This window comes from Mus caroli, chromosome 1 (assembly GCF_900094665.2).
Source record: "Mus caroli chromosome 1, CAROLI_EIJ_v1.1, whole genome shotgun sequence".
Classification (NCBI taxonomy): domain Eukaryota; kingdom Metazoa; phylum Chordata; class Mammalia; order Rodentia; family Muridae; genus Mus; species Mus caroli.
In genome coordinates this window covers 17,614,235-17,621,347 of record NC_034570.1, presented here as the reverse complement: position 1 = coordinate 17,621,347, position 7,113 = coordinate 17,614,235, and the positions used below count along the sequence as shown (strand labels likewise).

Genomic DNA, 7,113 nt, shown 5'->3' with positions numbered 1-7,113 from the left:
TCTATCTATCTATCTATCTATCTATCCTGACAATTACTTCATTACCTTGATTATATAACACCCACTGCTGGGAGATCTGGTGTGTACTAGGTTAGCTGCCCATTATGATGAGGCTCTTGTGTCTATTCTGGTTCTAATCTGTCCCCTTGCTCTCACTCTGAGAGTCATTACTTTTCCTTAAGATTTGGGAGAGTGGGCATCAAGCAGTGTCCTTGTTCAGCAGACACTTCTCTAGTGTTGGTATTGTTGCACCTTCCTAGTACCTCAGACTGCAAGCAAAGGGCTTGGCGAGCTCAATAAGATGTTGCCTTGCTGTGGCAAACACGAGTAGATGTGTTCTCTTTAGGTAAGTTCACTTTGATCCTTAACAGTCTGGTTTATTGTCTAGGACATGTGGGTGTTAGACATTTGAGAAATGATGCAGTGAGTAAAAGCTGTTGCCACCCAGCCCAGCCATCTGACTTTGGATCCCCAAGACCCACATGGTAAGAGGAGAGAACAAAGTCCATCAAGTTGTTGTCCTGGGACTCCCTCATACTAGCCACAGCAGCTGCACATATATATACATATGCACACGTGCACAATAAATAGAATGTATGTTTAAAAAATAATATGAAATCGCCATGTACCAGATAACTGAAGAGGATTGCCCCATCCAAATCTCCTAGATGAGCACAAACTGCAGGCACTGTAAACTGGCTCTTCTCCATGATCTTCAAGATCATTGCCTTTCCTTCACCTTCACTAGACAACACTCTCATCTACTAGATAACTGCAATATTGAACAATTCTGTTCCCTAGAGTGTCTTAAAATGTTGGCTCTCTAAAAAGTATATAAGCCATTTGCTCGATATTGGAAATGAAGCAGACTGTGAAATAATACAAAAGGTGTTTAATTATGTATAAAACAAATCGAAGTTCCAAAATCAAAGGAAATTAGAAGTGTGCAAGTGGTGAGAACAGCAAGGGTTAATGTACTCACAAGCAGGAAGCACATTGTACAAGACACTTAATCAAAATGATCCTAAGATTCAGTCGTTGGGTTGCCTTGCTGAGCCTTGAGTTAAGGGCTTTCACCTTATCTTAGAGTATCTTGTTTCTTCTTGACTGGCTGTTGCTTCTTGGAGGCCTGTTCTTTGCAGAAGAGGAAACAGAGGGGGTGTGGTTGTTGGGGAGAAGGGAGGTTATGGACAGCTGGGAGGAATAATGAGAGGGAAGACTGGGGTTGGGATGTACTGTATGAGAAAGGATTCTACTTTCAATAAATAGTCAACAAAGGAAAAAAATCAGTCATATTTAAAATAATTTCTATGAAAATAATGATTAGATTTATCTTTTAACAATTACACTCTATTTATTTTGATTTTGTGTGTGCGTGTGTGTGTGTCACAAAGCAACTTATAGAAGTTAGTTCCCTCCTTTCACCATGTGGATCCCAGGAATTGAATTCAGGTCACCAAGCTTGACAGTAGGCAGCTTACCTATGAAGCCATCTTGCTATGCCTTAGCATATATATATATATATATATATATATATATATATACACTAAGAATACATATTAATATATGCTCAACATAGAAATTCACAATATGTAATTCAAGTGTTAAGTACATTCCTTCCTACGAATTTTGTCACCTACTTTAAGACTATTAGGAAAAGAGTATTTCTTCTAGAATATTCTGAAATCCTCTTTCTTTTTCTTTCTTTCTTTCTTTCTTTCTTTCTTTCTTTCTTTCTCTTTCTCTTTCTCCTCTCTTTCTTTTTTTTATTGGCTATTTTATTTATTTACATTTCAAATGTTGTCCCCTTCCTAGTCTACCCTCTACAACTCCCCATATCATCCCCTCTCCCCTTTGCATCTAAGACCCACCTACCCACTCCTACCTCATGGTTCTAGCATCTCCCTTTCCTGTCCTGGGCCTCGCCTCACAATGATGCCAGATAATGCAGTCCTTTGTTACACATGTAGTGGTAGCCATGAACCCACCCATGTGTACTCTGATTGGTGGTTTAGTACCTGGGAGCTCTAGGGGGTCTGGTTGGTTGATATGGTTGTTCTTCCTGTGGGGTTGCTTAACCCTTTAGCTCCTTCATTCCTTCCCTTAACTCTTCCATTGAGGTCCCCACAGTCAGACCCATGTTTGGCTGTGAGCATCCGCATCTGTATTGGTCAGGATCTGGCAGAGCCTCTCAGGGGACAGCTATGCCAGGCTCCTGTGCTCAAGCACTTCTTGGCAGCAGCAGTAGTGTCTAGGTTTTGTGTATGCAGATGGGATGGATCCCTAGGTGGGGCGATCTCTGGATAGCCTTTCCTCCAGTCTCTGCTCCATTTTTTTGTCCCTGCATTTCCTTTAAACAGTAACAATTCTGGGCTCTTTCTAAGATTCCATAGTTAGGGCTACTAAAATAAAATGATTAAGAATAAGTTGCAGAAGTGGCTCTTCAGTGAAAAGCAGATGCTCTTGTAGAGAACTAAGACTGGCTGGAATAGCCACATCATGCAGCTTACCATCTCCTATAACTTTAGCTCCAGGGGATCTGACATCTTCTTCTGGCTCCCACTGTGATACACACACATACACACACACACACACACACACACACACACACACAGCATACACGCAGAGATGCATGCTCACAGTCACACATGTAAAAATAAAATAAACGCTTAAAAGAAACAGAAAATTACTGTATTCTTGTCCTAAATCTCTTTTCTTTCAAGTTCTTCGCAGTGTCCAAGGATCAATGCATTTCTGGTCACTCTTCCACACCCAGATCATCTGATAATTGAATATTTCTTCTAGCACAAAACTATAAGAATTAGTCATATGCATGGAGCAATGCCTTTGTCCACTTTCAGAAGGCCAACTTAACCACGGCTGTGCAACAGGCTTGCTAGCTTATCATTGCTATTTTCTTGTACATATTTCTTATTCAGGTTGTTCACTGGACATGATTCAACATACCATTGTCCATGAGAAAGTGATAGTGAAACTGATGAAAGATTCAATCCTCCAGAATGTGTAACTCATGGCTTTTATATACGATGACTTCTTTACAAATGAGTATCAGACCAGAACACTGCAGCAGTTCTCAAGGTGAACATGCCCTACTGTGTTAAAGTCGTGGTCATGAGTAAAACATCCCCTGGTGCTTAGGCTTAGTTTTCTTCCTGCCCTTTACCCTAATTCTTTAAACTATCCTCAACTGCCTTTATGGTGACATACTTAATATCTTGTCTAAATCCTTATGTACTATACCCACAAACATTTTCATAATTTATTTCTAAATTCTCTCTTAACACTTCCTTTACTCTTTTCTTCCTGCCCTCCCCTCTACCTCCCTCCCCTCAGACACCCTCCACCTCCACAGCCTCTGTCAATGTCCTTCTCAAAATCCTCTACCTTATTTCAGAAGCTGGGGCAGGGTGTCCTAAAAGCCTTCCAAGTGGAAAAGGAAAAAAAAAAAAAAGGAAAGAAAGAAAAGAAAAAGAAAAAAAACCAAATTCATCCAGTGAGGTGAATGCAGATAAATTTTCAAGGAACAAGTTAGTATCAAGCAGAAATAGGTTTGGGAATTTGCTGTGAGTAAAGAATGGATTGACTATTTCCTAGCCTATAGTCATCCAACAAAACCAAAAGACCTTGGTAAAAAACCACAGTGATCAGGGGAACAAACTGCTTTGGGGAGCCTTTTTAGTGTTTTATCAAACATAAAATATAAGTATCTGTCCGCAGAAAAAAGGAGTCTATCAGCAGAGAGGTAAAAAGGCAGTCAGGAGAGTGCTAGTATTAGATTCATTCTTTGTCCAACCCTTCCAATTTAAACTGGAGTTTGATCTCACAAAAGCAGACTCTCCATTCTACCCTCAAGCATTTGCTAGTTTGACTTTCTAGTCCTCAGACAGAAGGTGGGTTTCTCAAAAATGTGAATCTGTGGCAAGATAAACTTTGTCTCTGAACTAATTCAAGGATGCCCAGCACCAAGAGTGAAGTGGACCATTTGCATGTCTTATTTAAAACATGTACTTATTTTCATTTTATGCAAGTTAATGTTTTGCCTGTACATATGTACGTAGGCCATTGGCATGCTCGGCGGCAGTGAGAGACAGAAGGCTCTGTGTCCCCTGAAAGAGATGCAGAGGTTTGTGAACCTGCAGGTGGGAGCTGGGACTCAGGCTATCTGGAAGAGCAGCAAGTTCTGTTAACCACTGATCCATCTCCCCAAACCCATTTGCATATTTCTTGGTCTAGTCAATGTAGCATACTATCGAGACGATCACAGCTACTTTGATTTCCTTTATGACTCATTTATCTGATTGCAATGTTTGCTGATATCTACCTAATTAATTTGCATAAAGGAGCCAGTATTAAAAGAAAATATACCTTCTGCTTTGCTGCAATCTAGCACCATCTAATATAACTATTTTATGTTTAGTATTAAAAAGTTACCCATAGAGATGATCTGCCAGAGTCTGACCAATACAGATTGGATGCACACAGCCCACCATTGAGATGAGCACAGATAACCCCAATGGCGGAGTTAGAGAAAGGATTGAAGGAGCTGATGGGGTTTACAACCCCATAGCATAAACAGCAATATCACTCAACTGGACCCCCCAGAGCTTCCAGGAACTAAACCACCAACCAAAGAGTACACATGGAGGGACCCATGGCTCCAGACACATATGTAGCAGAGGATGGCCTTGTGGGATTCATTGGAAGGAGAGGCTCTTGGTCCTGTGGAGGCTCTATGACCCAGCGTAGGGGGATGCTAGAGCCATGAGGATGGAATGGGAGTGGGTGAGTGGGTTGAGAAGCACCCTCATAGAAGCAGGGGGAAGGGATGGTGGTTGCAGAGGTGAAGCTAGATAGGGAGATATCATTTGAAATGAAAATAAATAAAGTAACAATAAATTTTTAAGCTGAGGTGGCGGTGGCGGTGGCGGTGGTGGCTGAGGCGGCAGCGGTGGCGGCTCTGGGCTTCGTCCCCTACTGCACCATGATGATGCTTGCAGAACTGCTGGTGCTTCTGGCTGCGCTGCTGGCCACGGCCTCAGGCTACTTTGTCACCAGGGTCACGCACTTCGAGTGCTTCTTCGAATGGATCACCTCCAGCACCAAGATGGGCCTCATCTTCGAGGAGGCAGAGGGCGGCTTCTTGGACATCGACGTGGAGATCACAGGGCCAGATAAAAAAGGCATCTAAAGGAGATCGAGAGTCCAGCGGGAAGTACACGTTTGCAGCCCACATGGTTGGGACATACAAGTCCGGCTTTAGTAATAGCTTTAGACTATGATTGTAAAGATTGTAATGTTCACCATTGACATTGCAGAGGCTCCCAAGGGACAAGACATGGAGACAGAAGCTCATCAGAACAAGCTAGAAGAAATGATTAATGAGCTGGCAGTGGCAATGACAGCTGTAAAGCACGAACATGGAAGTCCAGGAGAGAATACACTGAGCCAAGCAGAATGGTCCTTTGGTCCTTCTTCAAAGCTCTTGTTCTAGTTGCCATGACAACGGGACAGATTTACCACCTGAAGAGATTTTTTTGAAATCCGGGGGGTTGTTTAAAAGGCCTTTTCCTGTTGATCCCAAGGTCATGATTTACTTGTCTACCAAACACCTTGGTCATAATAATGTCATTAGTTCATACATTTTTATTTTCTGAATGTTCATGACTTATGTTTCTTTGTGAATAGTAGGTGTTGGGGAAACCTGTTTGAGAGAGTGAAAATTTGACGTTTGATTGGCCTATAATTCTTACTTGAAAGCGGCCCCATTATACAGGTCCTTCCAAGAATCCAGAGGTTGTTAATGGTATATGGGATTATGGTCTTTATTATGTTTTTACCTTTGGTTTTCATAATAAAATGCAGTTCATCCAGGAAGTAACCCACAACCTGACACTACTTGTTAACTGACTGCATTCTAGTAGTCCCTTGGCTGCGGTTCATCATCAGAGGCTCATTTTGTTGTAACAGCAACAGTAATCTGAGTCTTGACCCTTGTGGCCCCGCCTCAAGGCGGAGAGTCCTGATGGGGCCTGTTACCAGGGTGGGCACTCATACTTTCTCTTGAGCTTGATTTAAAGACTCCTCGAAACTCTTCCCCCTAAAATCTCAAGCGGAAGAAGGGTTAAGCCTCTGGGGTTGCTTGCAGTGATAGGCGGCCACTGGTGTCTTTTTGGTCAGTGCCCTTTGGGCCCTGGTTTTCAGTGTCAGCACTAGGGTGTGTTTGTCCTCTGTGGGGTCTTTTTTGGCACATGACAGTTTTGTTTATATAAAATGAAGAGACTGTCTCTCTGATGATGGGTTACTGACAGGCACTCTGCTGTGGGGGTGGGCGGTCCAGGGTTATGTGGTGACTAATGTCTGCTAGTTATCTGGATATTTTATTTTTCTTTTTGGATCTTGCAAGGGGAAAACTACAAGTAACAAGTTTTATAAATTTAATTTAAATTTGTTACAGGCTTTCATGTTCAGGACAAATAATTTTTCAACCTTCGATGATATCCTTGCAACAGTTTGTTGGTAAGGTGACTCTTTCACCTAGGGCAGCTGTTGCATGACAATTGTGTATGTGTGCGAGTGTGTGTGTTTGTGAAACACTTCAGAATTGAATTAAAAGATGTAAATTTAAAATTGGTTGTGTATCTAATATGCCCCAGATTCAGTATATAAACAATTCTTTTTAAAAACAAAACAAAACAAAAAACAATATATATATATTCTTTTTTTTTTTTTTTTTTTTTTTGGTTTTTCGAGACAGGGTTTCTCTTGTAGCCCTGGCTGTCCTGGAACTCACTCTGTAGAGAAGGCTGGCCTTGAACTCAAGAAATCCGCCTGCCTCTGCCTCCCAAGTGCTGGGATTAAAGGTGTGTGCCACCATGCCCGGCCAATAAAGTTTTAAAAAGAAAAAAAAAAAGAAGTCATCCATAATCAGCATTTTGCCTAAAATGAGAGAACAAGCTAGAGAAATGGCTCAGTTGTTAGGAGGATAGACTGCTCTTGCAGAGGACCTGAATTAGGTCCTTGGCACCCATGTCCATGGTTCACAATCACTTGTAATGACAGCCACAGGGGATCCTACACCTTTGTCCTCTGTGG

At 41.9% G+C, this 7,113-nt stretch overlaps 1 pseudogene; it reads left to right on the top strand.

Moving 5' to 3' along the window:
- The first annotated feature begins 5,002 nt into the window (after positions 1-5,002).
- LOC110304941 lies at positions 5,003-5,578 on the top strand (annotated as a pseudogene).
- Positions 5,579-7,113: the final 1,535 nt, after the last annotated feature.